Source organism: Saccostrea cucullata, unplaced genomic scaffold, assembly GCF_032062105.1.
Source record: "Saccostrea cucullata isolate Sc308-1 unplaced genomic scaffold, CSIRO_AGI_Scuc_v1 ctg9837, whole genome shotgun sequence".
NCBI lineage: Eukaryota > Metazoa > Mollusca > Bivalvia > Ostreida > Ostreidae > Saccostrea > Saccostrea cuccullata.
In genome coordinates this window covers 1-23,212 of record NW_026924909.1, presented here as the reverse complement: position 1 = coordinate 23,212, position 23,212 = coordinate 1, and the positions used below count along the sequence as shown (strand labels likewise).

General features: G+C 32.7%; 1 long non-coding RNA gene across 1 annotated transcript; it reads left to right on the top strand.

Annotated features, from left to right (window-relative positions):
* The first annotated feature begins 19,150 nt into the window (after positions 1-19,150).
* Positions 19,151-20,314, top strand: LOC134267575 (uncharacterized). The gene is made up of 3 exons (XR_009992180.1): positions 19,151-19,486; positions 19,825-19,899; positions 20,242-20,314. It is a non-coding gene; the product is annotated as an uncharacterized LOC134267575 (long non-coding RNA).
* Positions 20,315-23,212: the final 2,898 nt, after the last annotated feature.

Sequence of the window (23,212 nt, the reverse complement as noted above, 5' to 3'; positions counted from 1 at the left end):
AGGAAATTGTCAGAACAATCTGTAGAAAAATACTACTAGTATTTTGTGTAGGAGGGGCCGGTTAGGGGGGGGCAACTTTTAGTGTACATTTTCAACAGTAAATGGGTACACTGTATATGTTGTGGACCCCCCCCCCTTTCCCCCATATAATACTTGTATGTGCTATTAAAACATTAGAAACTACCTTTGCTTTAATGTTTCCCTTAAATAAATATTATTTAAAACTCATATGTTTTTCTCTTCTTTTTATTATTTGCTCAACTAAGATTTGTCCGCAAAACTGAAATTCCTTCCCACAAAAGGGGCCTGAGAGTTTCTAACATTTTAAAGACTTGATCATAGTACTGAGATGTATTATTTACTTTTTTGTATATCCAAGAATGTATAATAAGGATGTTAAATTTTTACATCATGTAAAGATTAACTCTTGTTCATGTTATCTCCAGGTATGAAATCACTCTCCTCAACAACAGACACAGATTGCAAGCAGAGGAATTGAAGAATGCTTAATATTTAATGTGTGAATTTATCCTGAACACCATAAATCTATTAAGTAAGTGGCATTTTTACTCTTTTATATCACAATAAATATTTTAAAATGTATCGTTTTGCTTCACAAGACTGTAAACATGTGTTATTTACATCAAAATTTGCATCAGGATCAATTATGGAACGCCAACACTGCCTTATAGCATACAACTATGCATTTATTATGTCAATTTATCATTACGTGATGTGAACATATCTTTACGTTATGTCAATTTTTTATGAGATGATGTAAAAATATCTTAACATCATGCCAATGCTGCATTACATGAAGTAAATACATCCTTTCATTATGTCAGCACTTCATAACTTGAAGTAAAATATCCATTATGTGAAGTGATAATGTGTTTACATTGTGTTAAAACTTTATTGCATGATATGAATTTTTCTTTACATCATTTCATTTCTTTAATATGTGAGGTCAAAATTGCATTACGTCAAGTAAATTGTGTTTATAATTAAACTTATCATTACATGAAGTCAAAAACCCATTACTTTTTGAAAGTGTATATTTCTATTATTTCAAAGCATTATTACGTGATATAGATTTATCTTTATTTTACCGCGAGGGCATCATGATGTGAGGTGAACACATCTTGCTTTTATGTCAGTGCTTTATTACGTGGTGTAAAAAGTGTATAACATAATGTGAACATATCTTTATATTACATCAATACTTTATTACATTATGTCAAAACTCCATTCCGTGATGTGGATATATAATTACGTTATGTCAACTCTTTCTTATGTGATTTAAAAATATCTTTATATTGTGTTAACTCTTTATCATGTTGATTCCAAAAGTTCATTACCTGATGTTAAAAAACATTTACATTATCTCAAAGCTGTATATCTAGTATATAATGAATTTTGACGACCGTGTTTTAATGACTGGTAAGAAGGGGGGGGGGGGTCCTGATTAATTAGGACAAATTACAGGCACATAATATCAACTCCCCTCTTTTCCCAGACATAACTTTACTATAGAAAATGTAATATTCATTGAAACTGTACAGCCCCCCACCCCCACTTTTTGTTGAAGTATAATCCACTAAGGGTAATGTAATATATCTGGAAAAAAAATAGGATTGATCGAAGTTGGACCCCTTTCCCCGAAATAGGATTTTCGGGCTTGGACTTTTTTTCTTGGCTTGTCAAGTTTTTTCGGGTAAATGATTTTTTTCTGGCTGACCTCCTCTTTCAAAAAAAGATGCTACGTCACTGGAGTTAGTAATTTTTTTAATCATTCCAGGGCCAGAATTCTATTACAAAAATCTACCAGTCGCTCATCTTAATCAATTGAATATGCCTTAGTAAGCATGCATGGGCACATATCAGTGGCAGATATGGGAATCTTGAACAAGAAGGGGGGGGGGGGTATATGGTTGGAGACCAAGGGCGGAAAGCGGAGAAGCTCTCAGACTTTATAGTTTTATAGAAAAAAGTTTTCAACTTAATTCAGCTAAGCTTATTGTGAAACTAATGCAATGTCCTTCAAAGTTTAAGACTTTTATTTTTAAAAAATTCAAAATAAAAAGAAAAAAAAAAGATTGCTGCACGACTCATAATATTTGATTTATTTAATTATGAGATTAAAGTAAACAACATTGAATTTCGACGTGACTTTAATTCACAGTCGCAGTGTTGAGGCTTTGCACGTTTCAAGATTGTCAGTCATTTGTCGCTTAAAGTTTTCATTTAAAGAAGTCATTCCCAAATCGCTGAGAATCTCTTCTACGACAGTTTTCTCTCCCGCCATTTTAGTGCTTGCGGAACGCGGAAAATACGTTATGCTCATATAAATGCCGAGGATACCCGTGTTCGCATAACGTAATAGTGAATCGACATAATGTAGAAGAGTGCGCACAGAATGGCATGAGCTTTTCACGTCAGTTAATAAAAATTAAGATCTCATGAAAAGTAAACATAACGAAATGCAAGTTGACGAAATATAATTGTAGTATTGTAAATGTCAAACAGAGTTGACATAATGTAAAGGAAAGTTAACACAATGCAATAGTAGTGTGGGTTAATGTCATATAGAGTTGATATAATGTAATGGAAGGTTGACACAATGCAAAAATAGTGTGGGTTAATATCATAAAGAGTTGGCATAATGTAATGGAAGGTTGACACAATGCAAAAATAGTGTGGGTTAATGTCATAAAGAGTATGCATAATGTAATGGAAGGTTAACACAATGCAGTAGTAGTGTGGGTTAATGTCATAAAGAGTTGACATAATATAATGGAAGGCTGACCCAATGCAATAGTAGTGTGGGTTAATGTCATAAAGAGTTGACATACTGTAATGGAAGGTTGACACAATGCAATAGTAGTGTTCTGCTATAACGCAGTGACGGCGTTCCATACGATCGAATTCAAAAATACAGTCAAATGACACATATTGCAACCTCAGTTGTCTTTGTCTGTATGAAAATAAAAATAAGAACAAGGAGTTTATTGAGTGAAAATCATATTCATCGGTATTTTAGAATAAGAAATAAAATACATTTCATAATTTCGTGAAAACGTTTTAAAACTAAAACCATCCACTTCCACTGACAATATATTACCTGGAAGGCTGTCGCATACAAGTACACCGTCATAGAAGGGTAAGGGTGTTCGAAATGCAATTTGAAAGGGACCGAAAAGAGTGGACCTTCCATGCTCGGACGAGGTAGTATTTTACTCATACGACACAAATTTTTTTTCTAATCTAGAAAATGGATGTATGTGTATTTGTATATGTTCCTTTTTCAGAAAGGTTTATGGCTACTATATCCCCATTTAAAATTTAAAAAGGTCCACAGTTGAAATAAGCTTATTGAAAAGGTGCATTCAAAAATTTTTATTTTATACAGTAAAACAATCTATTTTGAAACAATTCCACATTATAACACGATTTCCTGCATTATTATTGTTCACAGCAAGAATACACGACAAACAAATTAACGGCGTAATTTTGCCAATATCGGATCATCACATCACGACGATTTTTTAAAGGGCATTCCCAATTTTGATTACCCTACCACATAGTTGTTCTTTAGAATTCAGAAACGAGATGTTTAGGACAAAATGATAAAAGAAGTGGTGAACAGATCGTACCCTCTGTTGTACCGATAGTAATTAAGGAACATACATAGTAATAAAATATATTTTATATCATGATACTTTTAAAAGAATTATGGGCAATTTTTTATTGACTTTGTGACTGATTACAAAACATGTTCCGAACTGATGATGACAGTTAAATAAATAAAACCTAGACTGGTCATGGCTTATTAAAACTGGAATCTCTATATGTTTTATTTTCTATACTCATTAGTCATTACTGTATATGACTTTATTTTCATTTGTTAAAAGAAAGGCTGTCTATGAAAATTTTCCAATTATTAAATGCTTTAGTCAGAAGAATTCTTTCAAAATTAATTAACTGAATTTATTCCATATTACAGAATTTCGTCCAGTCTTTAAAGTTTCCTCTACTTCATGCATATTACTTTCAGGGAGGAAAAGAGAGAATACTTGAGAAAAAATACTGCACCTTAATCTAGAGGAAAACTTTTTTAACACCCAGAGTGGGTGTCTAACCTTAATTCAAAACTACTAACTTTAAAGCGTTCTCCATGAAAGAACTACGGCCATTTAAGTTCCCAATTTGGTTACTGATGTCCATAAATATGATTGCAACAACACAGTTCAAAGTCAAGTTTTGATTAATTTGACAACAGAAAGCATGGAACTAGTTGATTGCTGCGTTCTTATAATGGTTAAAATAAAAATCGAATATCTCCGTAATTTGTGAAAGGCTAGGTATTAAACGCCAACGAGTAACATTCTAAGACCTTTTATAAAACGGATTTATTTAAGTTTTTCCTCCTATGATGTTACACTTTGGGGTTATCATAATTTCTTTTGTAGTGCGAAGATAATTCACCAGATTTGGAAATGATTGACAAAGCGCAGAGCTTCGATAAAGGGTACGGGGGAAGATGGGATAGCACTGATTAATTACTAAAGATAATCGAGTATTTTATCCTCTTTAAGTCGATCACTATAAAATAAAAATATTCGAAAGTCTAATGTGCCACACAACTGCTTTACAAACTCAATGTGTTTGTGAACACTGATGCCTCCGTATATGGCAGATTATATGGCGAGGGTTTAAGTCTTTCAAATGCAAGTAAAACTTCAAAGGTCAATATCAAAATTGTTGAAAACGAAAGGAAGGTCTTGTCACAGGGAATGCACCTGTGAAATATAAAAGCCATAGCCCCACCTACTCAAAAGTTATGGACATATTTGTGATCAAGTTTTTACCAACGTTAACAAATAGAAAAATTACCTAAAACAAATGTTCATACCCCGAATCATCGGTTACATTCTGTATATAAAAATCATCACTATAGATCCAGTTTTAGAAATTTATATAAAATGTTGGTTTGGCAAATTTTCTAATTGATCGGATAGATTATATCACAAATGTTCATGCTTATGTTTTTATTTGTAACGCAGTTGTATGGCGCATACGACTTTGTGCTGTCATTTATCAATTTTGCACCATAGTAAGACCTCTTCAGGAAATTGAAACTTGTGTGAAAATCATGGCCCGTAGTATATATTTTAAATTTTTTAGCTATGAAAAAAAAAAAGCACTAGTCTTTTTTCACTTAAACATTGTTTTAAAAACCAGTAAATCATACAATGTTTGAGTTGCTGGACTGATTGCACATGTTACAACATAACAGTTTCAGGATGGTTTTTTAACTGTATTTTGTTTTGTTTTTTACATGCCAAAATAATTTTGATTTGTAGTTAAAAAAAATCAAAAACATAATAATATATATTTATTTTTCTATATAGGAATAATACATACCCTTTTGATATCACCTATTCGAATAGGTGATATCACCGATTCGAATTGATGATATCAACTATTCATTTTCAATAGGTGGATACACCTATATGGAAAAGGGTATGTTTTATTATATTTATATCACATACTTAGTAATAAAATACAGTTCGTGCTGAATAAGTAAATATCATGCATGGACTTCTTACATACATGTACATCACCTAATTCAATTTGATTTGGTTTGTTATCATTTATTTGAATGCAGGTGATATCACCTAATTTGAAAATATTCTATAGTATTACATGTATTTGTAAATTAAGATTAACCTTATTTTCAAAAAGTTAAAATTAAGAGAATATGAACCCACCAAAAATTGTGTATGTTTACAAGTGCTGTTATTGTGGTTTACATGATAAATAAGTGAAATAAATTAATTTGTGAGCAAAACAAACTACAACTTCTATTGGGGTTGATTAAAATTAAATGCAAAATAAAAATAAAGTAAATAAAATTGAGGGACCTATACGGCTATTGTGCTGTTGTATGCATATGCAAAAAATTTGAATTTATATACTAAGTGTGTAATAAACAGCAATATATCCCCTAAAAAACATTAATTTCAGCATTTTTAAAAAAAAAATTATTTAATGAAAGTACACTGCATAAAAACAAACAACATAGGTGATATCACCAACCTGAATAACACAGCTGTAACACCTTTTCGTAGGTATTAAAAACCAAGTAATTAATACAAATACAAAATCAACTATTGCAAACAAATGAGCTCGTCATAATTGGTCTTATTCGAAACGGTAATAACATTTTACAGTGTATTTTTAGTGTTATACTTTTTAAAAGACAGACTGAACGAATGCAACTCGAAACGGGGTTAGATGGATTTCATCTATTTACTGTATTTAAATTTGTTATCAATTTTTTGTTGTCATACAAACGAAAGCCCCATACCCACCCTACCATCAGGCGTTATTTTGCTTAAAATTAGAAGTTTTAGCGACTACCCATTCTAATTCCACATAAGTTTACAGTTTCTCTGCCCCAGTGAGGGCTTTAGCTGCGAAATTTTAAAATTTTTCCATTCGGATATATTTGAAACGTCATGAAAAATCTAGAGTGCTCCGAAAGAGGCAGCGGTCCCTCTCTTATACGTCTCTGTTTATTTAAAAACTACGAGGTAAACAAACTATATCAAGTACTAAAGAGTTAAGCTCCCATGCTGGGTCAGTGCGTCTGAAAACTTTATTTTGATTGACTGTACCAAGATGTCATTTTTAATGTAAAAGTTCAAGGGCAAGGCGACAATCTAAAAAGTTGGTTTATATTTTAAATCATTCGTTTTACTGTATAGTTTTCAAAAAGTGATGCTCATTTCTTTGTAATCCTTTAGGTAATTTATAATTATCTATGAATATAAGAAAATACCCTGTTTTTCCATATGCTATTTTTGTCTGTTTTTTGAATAACTTAAATATATCGGAAAACTAACTGAGTGAGCATTGTTTTTGCAAAAGTATAGATTAGGGACAATTTAAAACACTGTGCAGTTATTTTTTTGTTTGCCTTGACCTTGAACTTTTTGGTTAAATTTGATATTTCATTTGTTGACCTAAAAGCGGAGCCCACGTGACTTAAGAGGGTCACATGATGACAAAAAATACCGATGTGAATAGCGATGGGCATACTCTTCAAGATAACATAGAGCTATTTTAAATCAGATGTCATGAAAAATTCAACAATTAAACATTAAGTGTATCATTTTCGGTGACTTTTTACAGAAAATATTGCCTTAACTGTACTTCGTATACAGCAATATATAAATACAGCTTGATTTCGGCCTATAGTAACGTTTTCCATGTGGAGGAGGGGGACGCCACCAAAGAAAAAAAAATATTGCGTACTACAGAGCTGTTTTTCAAGTGAACCATCAGATTTATTTTTCAATGATATATTTCTTCCGTATCGATGCAGAACAAATTGAAAACCTCATTCAAACTAGTTCTACATGGAAATCTTCATTGGCATAATTTTTGTGAACCAAGGCTCGTAAAAATAAATTGATATACAGCAATATATAAATACAGCTTGATTTCGGCCTATAGTAACGTTTTCCATTTGGAGGAGGGGGACGTCTCCGAAAAAAAAATATTACAATTCTTGTGAACACGAGTTAAAATAATTAAATATATATTTTTTTACTTCCCAAGTTATAGGTGCACATGCTGGGTGTCTCTCCTTCACCCAGTACCATTAACCCTACAACTTGTAAATTAACTTTTTTATTTAGGTTTGAAATAATGCTGCATATTACCGGGTATTCTTCATTTTATATCTGTACCTTTAATTCTGAGAACTGCCATTTTAAAAATCGCACAGCGATCATAATCACTACGAGCCTGGAACCACAGGAGTTCGCGTACCTATCAATTATACCGAAATTTTCATTAAATAAAAAAATACGTAATACGTATAATAATAACACAAGGTGTGCAACGCATTTTAGGTCACCTGGGAACCCCTCGCTTAATATCAAGGCTGTCGCACAATTAATCTTCAATCGAAAATTATAAAACACAAACCAATCTTTTTGGAAGGGACCATTCTTTATGGCTCTAAATGCATATGATTTCAAACGCATGTTTTACAGCAGCAGCGGTGACATTTCTCCACATCTTCGCTCAAATATCCGTTGTCCGCGACGCCATGACGTGACGTCACGGGCGCGTCCATTTACCCAAAAAGGAACATAACTGCCTGAAATGCTAATCTAGATGATTGAGGTCATATGCGAAAAGAAACCAGAGACAAGTTAATAGACATTCAAGAAAATTTAAAACGGGGAGGTACAAGTACTTGTACTCGTATCTAAACTTAATATCGTTATCTCTAGTTAATTGTGTATGATTGTTTTTTTTTTGTACCTTTTGGGTAAATGGACCGCCCGTGACGTCATGTCATGGCGTCGTGGACAAAGGTTGCACTCCTTGTGTTATTATTATACGTATTACGTATTTTTTTATTTAATGAAAATTTCGGTATACATGTAATTGATAGGTACGCGAACTCCTGTGCTGGAACTGAATTACTATGAATTCAATCTCGTTTATCATGTATATAATGACACCCTAGATTAACAAAATCTGGTTTTTTTTTTCAATTGGATGGTTTTAGAGGCATACTAATAGAATTAAATTAAAGAAACCATATACATAATTTTTACAAAGAATTTCGAACAAAATTGGTTCGTCGTCTTTTTTTCTCATTAATTAAAAAAAAAATATCCAGTAGACAAATCAATAATAGCTATATCCTGTAATATTTCTTGAATCATGCATTTTAATATATTTTGTTGGGATATGGGTGGGTTAAAAATTAATAATATGTAATTATCCATGCCTAAATATACAGTCAGTTAAATATGACTGTTTTGTATAATATATTTGCTGACAATTGTCTGTGAACTGGCTGAGTTTTGAAATGTCAGATTTTTGTAGGGATGTAAGTATCTTAAAAAATACATAGAATAAATCATATTATTTCATGACTTAATTTAAAAAATTCCCCTTCATTCTAATGATTTTGTTTTCTAATTTTATTTCATAAAGTGAATTTTACAGAGTATGAATTCCATTCTGTTCCCATGCCAGAATCTTTGATATGCTAAGCCTTGTAAAGCCTTACATGTTACGGAAATATAAAAGGACACCCCCATCCCCTGCACTGCAGCCAAAATAAAACAAAATGCAAGCATGCTGTAGCGGTTTTATATCGTTTATTTCAGCATTGAATTTTATTCTATGTCAGCATTTACATGAAGAAATAAAAACCCGACCCTGAACTTATAAGGATGTTTTGTCAATCAAATCAAATAGAATCCTAATATGTGCTTATACATGTTTAATGATACATGTATGTATCCATAATTTGATGACAGGTTAAACAATATACCCCACACTGATAACTGTAATGAGATTATAAGTCTAGTGATGAAATGGGTTTTTAGCATGATGATTGATCTGTTAAGAAACATTTAATGCTGATCGAGATTTTGTGAAAGACAAAGTCCTTCATGGTTTCAGGGATTAATTTGCAGATAATGCTTAAAACATTTGAACTCTGTATAAAAAAACAACACGTAAGTACCAAAGAGTTACATGTATATTAAATTTGAAGATCTTGAAAATAAATTGCCATACATGTAGTTTAGATAACAAAAAAGATTTTTTCTTTCATTTTACAGTATTTTATCACATGTATTTTGTTTGTTTTGAAAACTCTTTTTTTTCAATAGAGTTTCACATTTCTCAATTTAAGATAAATGGATTCAATATAAATATTTTTATTTATACCCTCCATCCTCTCTCTCTCTTTACCTCTTGCCCCCCCCCCCCCCTTCTCTCTCTCTCATCAGATTTACTTGACCAGCTCTAGCTATTTAAGTTAGAACATTCAGAACATTTCTTTTTTCATTTGGATGTTTTTGCTTGTTTTAATACCGGTATCTCTAAACTGAAGTGTCTTAGTGCAACAAGAAAATAATTAAGACAAAACAACATTTATAAAGTTTAATTTATTTAATCATGATTCATGACACGGTAGATACTATACATGTATATTATTTTTTAAAAAATGAAATTTGTTATTAAATTATTTTATGTTTAAAAAAAGCTATGGATGAGAGATTTGAAAAAAAAAATTGAAAGTACGTTTGTTCAATACTAGAATTATCCTTTTTTTTTCTTTGTTTTTTCCTTTTCTACATTAACTGGACCTTGTTCCCAAAGTACAACAATATTTTTATTTAAAAAATCAAAATTATGCTGACAACTAAAAGTGTTTTTATTTGGTCATAAAAGATATCTTTTATAATCCGGGAGCAAATTCATGCGAAAGAAAGTCCCTTTCTGGTACCCCTGTTACATCGATTGTTGACATCAGAGTTATCTCTCCTTTATTTTATTTAATCTCTACTGTCGCTCTTACACATTTTTTGCCAAATTTGTAAAATGTAGAAGATGTATGTTTAGTTTCCAAATTAGTACAAACAATTTAACAAAAGTTTAAGCAGTATGCACCGATGGATCAATGATTGCATGTGATCGACGAGATCGCGATGTACCAAGGTACATGTAAATTGAGAATGGTGGAGCGGATCTCAAATTTCCTTTGAAATATTCAAACAATAAACCCCTGTCTAACATGTATCATAAACAGTTAAACTGGTATAAATATTTATTTTAAATTTATTTATCTAGAGTATACAGTTTTATTATCATATCAGAAAAACACCTTGTCTATGTAGCTTCGATCTATAAATTATGCATGTATATGAATACGTCTCAAATACCAACTAAAAGAAACCAGTTCTAAATGTTTTTTTTTATACCTATTAAAGTAGGAGATTCGGATATTGATTGAATTGATTTATACATGAAAATAAATTCCACATCTTGGAAACAGCGATAACAAGCTAATTTAGAGAATTCGTGTCCCCCGCTTAGGGAAAAAGTCGGATCCCCCCCTGACTGAATTTGTAGAATTATTAAATGTATACATGTATACTGAAGTAAATAAAATATATGTATGTCAATATGCGTATAAAGATTTGATTGCTTAATCTTTATTATGTGTATACATAGAAGATTCTTTTTTTATTGAATATTTATCACACTGTAATGATGATTTTATTATAGGATTAAACGTTCTTTTTGAAAAATTTATCGATGTGTAAACTCTTGACATTTTACTCACAAACTAAATAAAAGTGCGAAGCACTTTTATGTTAAGTTTGTGAGTAAAATGTCAAGAGTTTACACATCGATAAATTTTTCAAAAAGAACGTTTAATTCTTATAATTCCAATCTCGAACTTTTAAAAATATTTCAATTATTTCTCTTTGAGGCCTCCATACAATCCGTTATTTCTGGACGGCGTAGGAATACATTTTACCGTGAAGGAACGTAATCGAGATGAAATTCGATAGAGTTCAACTTAAAATTGTCAAAACAATCGATAAATAATCTCATAACAACTAATGGAATGCTGTTTAAGTCAACAAATATCGTAATTACGAGTTTACTTCAGAATAGTTCGTCTTTGACCATGGCCATGTTGACATAAACAACAACTCTCATAGCGAAACTTGCAGACAGACGATGCCTTCAATTTGCACTTGTTTATTCAAATATTGAGGAACAATATAGAAAGTTAATATGAATTTGATGCTAATAGGGCAAGAGTTTGAGGTACGTTTCTTTTCCCTGTCAAAACGATAAAGACTGAGCTTATTTTCTACGTATGAACGTTGAGACAGCGATTTTTAAAATTCACACTCGTGATCGGACAGTGACATAAACATTTTCACGGCGTCCATCAGTAAGGCAGTCTAGTATGTTGCCAGTTTTGTTTAAGCCCTAATTAAATTCAAAGTTTCTTGTATTCATTATTTAGCCAGAACAGACCCAGAAATACGAATAACTGCTTTCATTGTTTATACGATAACCTAGTAGTGTCATCAAGAAAGTAGTTCTGATTGAAAGAATTTATCGATGTGTAAAAATTTTCTGGAACATGTTCTCGTCCAATCAAAACACTGGAAATCAATAAATAAAATGAAGATTGGAATTATAACCTCATAAATTATTCTTTTCACGTGATGAATACTATCATTAAAAAAAAAGAAAAGTTAAATAAAAAAAAAAAGAAAAAAGGATCCGTCCGAGATTCGATCCCAGGACCTCTCACATGTGAAGCGGGAGACATACCACTGGACCACGGAATCGCTTTAAATGAAGTCAAGTATATGCAGAAGTGAAGTCACGTACATGTATCTAATATTCATGTTCGGTATTATCAAAATTTTACACAATTCATGGTGTTTGATTTATTTAGCCTTTATCAAACAGTTCTAATAGATGTAATAAGAACATTCTTCTTCTTCTTTATTATCACTTTAAGCCTTACAGCTTATCAGTATATATACAATAAATCAGTTTCATTACAGTACAGAAGTGGATATTTTACAGGAGAACAAGTATAAATGTGTACGTATATACATGTAAATGATAAGAATAAAGACAAACAAACAAACAAGAATAATAGAAAAGATACAATTATCGGATTACCAGATCATCTCTACGCCTCAAGCTATAATAAATATATTTACCAAGGTTACACATATCTTTATAGTTCTCAGTATTAAACAATTGCAATAATTTGAACATGGATGGTTTTTTAATGAAATATTTTTTAATAAATCTGCTTCGATAATCTGCATAAACATAAAGTCCGCCGAGAACCTGTTTTATACGCAATAACACTCCACATGCCCCTGTGCTAAAAATAGCGACAAGTAATACGATAAATACTAGTAAAACAAACGGGGCAGGGTACTTTGAGAGGGGTGAGAGAGGTCCTAGGGAGTTTTGGTATATAATTACATAACATAAGCTCAAAATCTTCTTGAAATATCGCCCGGAAATGATAGTGTTACACACAGACAGAATGTATAAATTTACGACCTTGAACTTTGACCTTTTGACCTCAAGATCAATAGGAGTCTTCCTTAGGCCACAGGGAGTTGTTATTTTAAATTTCATTGCAATAGCTCAAATGGTTCTAGAGATATCGTGTGGAAACGAAAGTGTTATAACAGACAGAATTTGCTTATTCATGACCTTGACCTTTGACCTTTTGACATCAAAATCATTAGGGGTCTTCCTTGGGCCACAGGGAGTTGCTATACTAAAGAAGAAGGTACAGTTTCAATACAAATTAAGCCCTGTATTTTTCTAAAATATGAAAGTGATAAAAGAAATTAAAATTTATTCTTTATGAATCATTGGAATTCTCGGCAGTAAGAATACACAAATGGTTTTTCTGAAATGACCTCCTAAATGCTAATTTTACGTCATGAACTTGTGCAGTTTCCCGTATTTTCTTAAAAAATTGCAGAAGTCATCAATTTTCAGTAGCATTTTCTTTCAGAAAACATGCTCTGCCACCGTCGCCCGGAAAGATTTTGAGATATGTGATTTTTCATAGCTGTTTGCACAATATAGCCAAATATTAAAGCGGGCGACGGTGGCAGACACTATTTTCTGAAGGAAATTAGCAGAAAAACGAGTCATTTTGAAGCATTTCTGCATTTAACTGAAAAATATACCAAATTAATGACGTCATATTTCAAAAAAGGCGCTTCATCAAGCCATATTCTTTTATGATTTATCATATTCATCTACTCAACTATTGTTAAAGCCAATTTTTATAACTTTTTAAGAACAATAAATTTTCAGGGCACAATAACGCTCAAACCGTACTGTCTTCTTTCATTGCAAAAGCTCAAAGGGTTCTTGAGATATCGTGTGGAAACGAAAGCGTTACAGACAGACAGAAAGACGGACGGACGGATAGACCCAAATAAAAATATTCCCCACTTTTCAAGCGGGGGACAAAAAGTCTGGATGCGTCAAACGTCAAAACACGTGGTGAAAAAAATCTGCGTCGAAGTTCACCTTCAGTCTGCAACGTCACGTCTTTATGACGTTTTTTCTCTGTTTTAGCAAAAATGCCATAATGCCCTTTTGTCATGGGCGCAATCATATCTGTTTACCTACATTGTCAAACAATGATTTGATAAACATAAGCACAGTTTACCTTCTTAATCTCAAACTCAATAATAAGTCAAAATGACAGAATACTGATATGAAAAATATAAAAATACTGGTAACAAGTAAAAAGATATACCAACAGTAAAAGTTAAATGGAAAAAAGATCTCTATGAAAACAAGCTAATTCAGAAAATTCGTGTCCCCCGCTTAGGGAAAAAGTCGGCTCCCCCAGACTGAATTTGTAGAATTATTAAATGTATACATGTATACTGAAGGAAATAAAATACATGTATGTCAATATGCATATAAAGATTTGATTAATTATTCTTCATTATGTGTATAGAAATTTTTTTATATGGAATTTTTATCACACTGTAATGATGATTTTATAACCTCATAAATTTTTCATTTCACATGCTGAATACTATAATTTAGTAAAAAAAAAAGTATTTAAAAAAAAGAAAAGAAAAAAAGAAAGGTTCGACCGAGATTCGATCCCGGGACCACTCACACTTGAAGCGAGAGACATAACCACTAGACCACGGAATCGCTTTACATGGTGTGAAGTATATGCAGAAGTGAAGTCACATACATGTATATATTCATGTTTTCATGTTCGGTATTCTCAAAATTTTACACAATCCATGGTGTTTGATTTATTTAGCCTTTATCAAACAGTTCTAATAGATGTAATAAGAACATAAAGTCCGCCGAGAACCTGTTTTATACGCAATAACTCTCCTCATGCCCCTGCGCTAAAAATAGCGACATGTAATACTATAAATACTAATAAAACAAACGGGGCGGGGCACTTTGAGAGGGGCGAGAGACGTCCTAGGGAGTTTTGGTATAAAATTACATTGCATAAGCTCAAAATCTTCTTGAAATATCGCCCGGCAATGATAGCACTAGACACAGACAGAATGTATAAATTTACGACCTTGAACTTTGACCTTTTGACCTCAAAATCAATAGGGGTCTTCATTAGGCCACAGGGAGTTGTTATACAAGCTAATTCAGAGAATTCGTGTCCCCCGCTTAGGGAAAAAGTCGGATCCCCCTGACTGAATTTGTAGAATTATTAAATGTATACATGTATACTGAAGCAAATAAAATACATGTATGTCAATATGCATATAAAGATTTGATTGCTTATTCTTTATTATGTGTATAGAAGATTGTCTTTATATGGAATATTTATCACAAATTTATGATTTTATAAACTCATAAATTTTTCATTTCACATGCTGAATACTATCATTTATTAAAAAAAGAAAAGTATTTAAAAAAGAAAAAAGAAAAAAAAGAAAGGACTGACCGAGATTCGATCCTGGGACCTTTCACATGTGAGGCGAGTGACATTACCACTGGACCACGGAATCGCTTTATGCAGTGTCAAGTATAAGCAGAAGTAAAGTCACATACATGTATATATTCATGTTCGGTATTCTCAAAATTTTACACAATCCATGGTGTTTGATTTATTTAGCCTTTAGTAAACAGTTCTAATAGATGTAATAAGAACATAAAGTCCGCCGAGAACCTGTTTTATACGCAATAACTCTCCTCATGCCCCTGCGCTAAAAATAGCGACATGTAATACAATAAATACTAATAAAACACACGGGGTGGGGCACTTTGAGAGGGGCGAGAGACGTCCTAGGGAGTTTTGGTATAAAATTACATTGCATAAGCTCAAAATCGTCTTGAAATATCGCCCGGAAATGATAGTGTTACGCACAGACAGAATGTATAAATTTACGACCTTGAACTTTGACCTTTTGACTTCAAAATCAATAGGGGTCTTCCTTAGGCCACAGGGAGTTGTTATGTAAAATTTCATTGCAATAGCTCAAATGGTTCTAGAGATATCGTGTGGAAACGAAAGTGTTTTAACAGAAAGAATTTGCTTATTTATGACCTTGACCTTTGACCTTTTGACCTCAAAATCAATAGGGGTCTTCTTTAGTCCATAGGGAGTTGCTATGCTAAATTTCATTGCAAAAGCTCAAAGGGTTCTCGAGATATCGTGTGGAAACGAAAGCGTTACAGACAGACAGAAAGACGGACGGACGGACGGACGGACAGACGGACGGACGGACGGACAAACCCAAATTAATATCCCCCACTTTTCAAGCGGGGGACAATAAAATTTCATTGCAATAGCTCAAGTGGTTCTAGAGATATCGTGTGGAAACGAAAGTGTTTTAACAGACAGAATTTGCTTATTTATGACCTTGACCTTTGACCTTTTGACCTCGAAATCAATAGGGGTCTTCTTTAGTCCACAGGGAGTTGCTATGCTAAATTTCATTGCAAAAGCTCAAAGGGTTCTTGAGATATCGTGTGGAAACGAAAGCGTTACAGACAGACAGAAAGACGGACGGACGGACGGACAAACCCAAATTAATATCCCCCACTTTTCAAGCGGGGGACAAAAAAATGAGTCCCATTGTATGTAAACAATTCAAATCAAAATCTTACAGAATCATTATTACGTGTATTATTTCAAAGCATTCAAACTATTTACGTAAATCAAACCTTTAGATGTAAATAAAACATATAATCAAATATTAACTCTTTGCCCCTTGCGCTGTCTGTGACGTAATAGTAGCATTACATTTGTTAACTTTTGATGACGTTATCCTTTTCCACGTAGCGCACTTGCGTTTTCGTGCTGAAAAGACCTGGTTTTGAGGATGCATTTACACGGGGTATAATTAGCAACTGTTGCCGTATATATTATATCGCCCTAATATTTATACAATCATCTGTAAAATGAATTCAAGTATTTGTCCCCCGCTTGAAAAGTGGGGGATATTAATTTGGGTTTGTCCGTCCGTCCGTCCGTCCGTCTGTCCGTCCGTCTTTCTGTCTGTCTGTAACGCTTTCGTTTCCACACGATATCTCGAGAACCCTTTGAGCTTTTGCACTGAAATTTAGCATAGCAACTCCCTATGTACTAAAGAAGACCCCTATTGATTTTGAGGTCAAAAGGTCAAAGTTCAAGGTCGTAAATTTATACATTCTGTCTGTGTGTAGTGCTATCATTTCCGGGCGATATTTCAAGAAGATTTTGAGCTTATGCAATGTAATTTTATACCAAAACTCCCTAGGACGTCTCTCGCCCCTCTCAAAGTGCCCCGCCCCGTTTGTTTTATTAGTATTTATATACTGAAAGGAAAAAGAAACGCAGGGTAAACTTTTGAGGTGAATTAAATTTGCTTTTCTTAAAATATGCTTTAGTTTTCCTATCTAACTTTTACTTGTAATCATCTTTCAAAAAGATGTAACCAAATTCCCATTTGATTTTGTCTAATAATTCATGAGTTATTGAAGCTCAAATGACGATACCCCCCAAAAGTGAAAATCGAAAACATTAATTATCTTCAATGTCTCTCCCTTGCATCTGTCAGAGCCTTATTTCTCCTTCGCATGGAATTTCATGAGAGTGTTTATCTTTCAAACCCTGGCTATATTTGGCATGGGTAATCACGCAAAAAAATCAGTCAAACGGCGTGCGCATGCGCCAGTGAGAGGAATACAACAGTAAGTTGACTGGCTCAAAAAACCAAATTGCGGAACTGTTTTCTTTCAATTTTCGTATGAATGTAATGATTATAATCGTCTACTGTATAAATGGCTATTTTTGTGGTAGTAAGGTGGCAATTTAAGAGATGACAGGACAAATAATTAGCTAGTAACATGGCTCTGTTTCGCGTTAACGTCATCGTCACGATTGATTGAAAACCATTCCAGACCCTCTCTGACAACGGGTAACAAGTTTTATAGGGGAGAATTTACAAGAAACTGCTTAGTAAACCGTTGTTGCCTTTTTCATTAATTAGACAATTCGAAAACAAGACCCCATTTAACTTCAATAAACTGTGCCAAGATTGCAAGAAATTCATAATGTCTCTTAATATTGAAAAACGATGTGCATACCTCATATGCATCAAATAATGCAACAAGATTTGTTGATAATCTAGTCGTTATCAAATTGCACGTGTTTTAGGCTTTTTAGCGTTTTCCCTACGTGACGTCATAAATTTTACGGTTGAGTAATTCTGAATACTGATTTTGGTGCACAGTAACTAAATTTCTCTTCTGACCAATTTTCGTAATTTTCGGTCATGTGGTCAAAATTTTTTCGAACATTATGCTACCCTGCGTTTCTTTTTCCTTTCAGTATAGTATTACATGTCGCTATTTTTAGCGCAGGGGCATGAGGAGAGTTATTGCGTATAAAACAGGTTCTCGGCGGACTTTATGTTCTTTTTACATCTATTAGAACTGTTTAATAAAGGCTAAATAAATCAAACACCATGGATTTTGTAAAATTTTGAGAATACCGAACATGAAAACATGTACATGTATTTGACTTCAGTTCTGCATATACTTCACATCAGGTAAAGCGATTTCGTGGTCCAGTGGTCATGTCTCTCGCTTCATATGTGAGAGGTCCCGGGATCGTATCTCGGTCGATCCTTTCTTTTCTTTTTTTTAAATACTTTTTTTTTACTAAATGATAGTATTCAGTATGTGAAATGAAAAATTTATGAGGTTATAAAATCATTATTACAGTGTGAGTAGTATAAGGGGCCTAGATGGCTGGGTCAACTGAGTGCACTTTTGGGGCTGGGGGATAGCTGGGTCAAGGGAGTGCAGCCCCTGGGGGGGATAGCCTGGTCAAGGGAGTGCAGCCCCTGGAGGGGATAGCCTGGTCAACTTAGTGCACTTTTAGGTCCTGGGGGATAGGTGGGTCAAAAGAGTGCAGATTAGTGGGGTCTGTGGGGGATAGCCGGTTCAATTCAGTACACAACCCCTAAATACGGGGTGTTTACACTGTGTTTACATTATACACTACGCTGCTACTACGATTCACAACGCTGCTACTACGATTTTGGCAACTAGTAAAGAATGTCATTATGACGTCACTCATTCACAGTCAAAAGCTCAGCCTAGCCTAAAACCAGTTCAAACTGGATTTCCTCAAAACAATAACAAATAACACACAATAGAAACAAGAACACAGATTTTATTCAGAATCAACCAAAGAGTGATCGTAAATTTCCAGCGCTGGTTTATATACCATTGGCTTGTTTAGGGTCGTGTGCATAAATAGGTTGGACTTACCTTTAATCATACTGTGTACGATTTTGTACACAGTCTAGTCAGCGAGCTTACCTATTCATTGTGACATCATACACTTGTAAAATTAAAGTTTCATTTTCACTTTTGTTTCTAAGAAGTGAACTTACATTTTCAGAAAATGTAGGACTATCTTTTGTTTTTTCCTCTCTTTTACTATGATGATTTTCCTGCTGTGAAGCTTTTCTTGTTTAAAGCTCAATTTCTCTATGACCACGGAAGTAAACATCCTGATGCATTCTTACCATGTGAATGTTGAGAGCGGGTTCATTTTTGAAATCTTCTTTCTGACAGACATATTCTATATGTAAGTTTGTCTTATTTTTGTTTACATTTCCTATGAATTTCATCTTTGCATTTAACAATGATTTATATGTAAAGTTCTATTTTGAATGTAAATGCTGTATTTATCCTCATTTCATGTGATTTACAGTTGTATAACCTGTGTGTAACTCTGAGTACATTTTATATTTGTATGATGGGTCATTCTATGATTGAATTTAAATCAGAAAAATTTTCACTAAATTTTGGTAAAATACATGGTATTTTTTACATTTCTGTCCCTTTTGTCTGTGAATTATTGCTTTACTTACATTGTAAAATGAGGTTAATTTGTGTATCACTGAATTGTATGATTTTTTTCAGGATCAGCTGAGAATTTGTGATTTCACTGGATTATTTAATGGATAGGCTTATTAGGCATATGTTTGGATATCTCTGGTAAGTTTGTCTTGTTTTCATTGTTTACATTTCTTATGATGGTCATCTTTGCATTTAACCATTATTTATATGTAAAGTTCTATTTTGAATGTAAATGCTGTATTTATCCTCATTTCATGTGATTTACAGTTGTATAACCTGCATGTAACTCAGATTGCATTTAATATTTCTATGATGGTTCATTCCATGATATTGAATTTAAATCAGAAAAATATTCACTAAATTTTGGTAAAATACATGGTATCTTTTACATTTCTGTCCCTTTTGTCTATAAATTATTGCTTGTACTTACATTGTAAAATGAGGTTAATTGTGTATTACTGAATTGTATGATTTTTTCAGGATCAGCTGAGATGTTATTTCACCTGGATTATTTATTGGATAGGCTTATTGGGCATATAGTTGATTATCTCTGGTAAGTTTGTCTTGTTTTTTAATTGTTTACATTTCCTATGAAGGTCATCTTTGCATTTAAGCATGATTATATGGTTAATTTAATTACTGTGCAATACTTATGTGATCTGTTGTCTCTAACTTACATTTATATAAGCACACCCTTATTTAACCTAAGATATATTAACACATGATTAAGGGATCCTCAGAATATTATTAAGTCCTTTTGTATAAATTATATGATATAATTTCATAATTCATTATGTATAAACCCATGGAATTCAGACTTACTAAATGGTGATCAAAGAGATATTAATTAGGAATCTAATAAGAGAAAAGAAGGAATTTACAAAAGATTAATTCTAATTCAATTACTTTTGTTTTGATTCTAAATATGTGTGATATATGGTATACATATAATTTCATTTTCACTTTTGTTTCTTGGTAATGAGCTTTTCAAAAAATGATGGACTACATGTTGTACTGTGATGATGCTAAAAAAAATGTATTTTTCTGTATGCAGTACTGACAGTTATTAAACTAAATTGAATCTGCTGTAAATAAAAAGTCTTTTAGTGTCTAAATAATTAATTTGATAATCATTTTATTTGTGATATTAATACAGTAATTGTGCTTTTTTTATTATCTTAAGATAACATGATGAACTTTTCTCATCTGGAGTTAATGTTAAAAACAATTTTTCGAGATTAAAAACAAATATTTTCATGATCTTTTTTGACATTGTACATGTTGTATTTAAACATGCATTGTTTCATGCAGTAACAAAATGGTTTTATTTCTACAGTCATCAACATGGAAGGTATGGTTTGTTCCTAACCATCTATAATCAATTCTCTATGAAGTTCAGACTGTCTGCTGTTCCTTTGGATATACACAGTTAGTCAACCAACATAGAAACACACAAACTTGAAGGTAAAGATTCAGTGAGATACATTTGTAATTTTTATTTATTTATTTTACATATGCATGTTTATATTTTTGAATTGATAAGTAAATGATATATATGATTTTTTAAATAAAGAGGACTTGGTGGTCATGATCATGTTTTGACTATATTGATCTCCTTTAGAAGAAAAAGAAAAGACATAAAAATGCATGATCAATTTTTAAAGCTAAAATGTATGAAGTTTTTCTTTGCCAAATGATTCTTAACAGCTGAAGGTAGCATATTTATAGAATAAGTTAAATATGGCTAATTTGTTAACCCCAGCTTCCTTAATAGCATAGTTGGTAAAGATAGCAAGTTTTGATTCCAATTGCTGATGAATTCTGAATTTTTCATTTAATATTAACATTATATCACAGGGAAAGAATACTATAATGTGGCCCATCAGGATGATCAGAAAAGAAATCTTAATGACCCTCTTGATTTATGTATAAAGACTGTAACCTTATAACTGATGTAAGATGATCTGAGTGTGTGGAAATAAAATTTCCTAGTGTTTCTACTACCCAAGATCTTCTTTTGAGTGCATGGGACTGCTGTAAACCTTCTCCTGTCAAAACATAATTTAAAGCATGACACTTTATTCATTTAAGGTACTTTCAATATCATTTCTTTGAGATTGTGTTCTTTCTATTAATAATCTAGTAATGAATTCAAGTGTTATATCTCCTTTAAACCCATTGATATGTATGCTTCCAAAATCTTAGATCTGTATGTATAGTTTCTTCAGCTCTTTGAACACAAATACCCTGATTCATTCTTTTGAGGTAAACATCATAGAGACATCATAGATGATTATCAGAGTGTGTATCACAATCTTGACCTGACCATAAGGTCAATTAAAATAGTCTAAGGCACAACAAATGAAAGTGAAAACTTTTTTTTTATTAGAATACATAATTTTGTAACAAACTATAACACTGGAAAGTTACTCTCTTAATGACCCTTAATGTCTTCCAAGAGTTCAGTTTGGACTTCCTCCATTAATCCTTGTATCTTCTCCAATGGTTTTGTGGGCTAAAACTCATGTGTCTTTAACAACATTTTTTTTTTCTGACAACTGTTTTCTCTTACCATCTATAAACTTGACTTCTTCTCTAGTCAAAGGTCTTTCAGGGTAATCCAAGTATTTCTTACCCTCTTTTGGTAATAAATGGTTATATTCCTCATTGGCTTCTTCTGCAATCAAGGGTCTTTCTATGTAATCTCTGACAACATTAGGATCACCCTTCTCTGGACTTAATTGGTTATATTCTTGTTGAGAAATGATCTCAATAGTGCCATCTTTTTTATTCTAACTGTTATACCTCTGTCTACATCCTTCTCTAAAAAAAACTCTCTCTCCAAACTGAATTTTACTCATTCCTTCACTCTTTTTTTTACTGGTGGTGTTACCCATGGTTAATATGGAAAGTCAAATTCTGATGTTACACCTTGTATTTATACCCTTTTGTCTATATTTAGAATTCCATCAAGCTTATTAGGTCTTTCCACCTTTCTGTGGAAAGACCTATTGATATTCTTCTGTTTATTATTCTTTTTTTTTTTTATTATTTTTCCGCCGCATGTTTTTTTGTTTCAAGATTTATCGAAAAGATTTATAGTCCATAAGAATGTACTCCATAAAAGATTATTGCAGTTGACCCTGCGTAAATGAACCTTGACCCCTTTCGAAGTTATTGCCCCTTTTGCAAGAAATGTTTGTTATCGCTACTTCTCTGAAACCGTAAACCGCAGAGATTCCAAAACTTTATTAATGTTTACGACTGATTTAGTAGACTCTCCAGTCAAACATTGCGAAAGGATTCGTAAACTCCTATAATGAATTATTGCCCCTGAATGTTTGCAATGTTTAAGAATATCAAGAACTTTTCTAAAACGACAAGGCGTAGAGACATGGGACCAAGTGCAAAAGATTCATTGACCTTTGACCTTAAAATCTAGGTCAAGGTC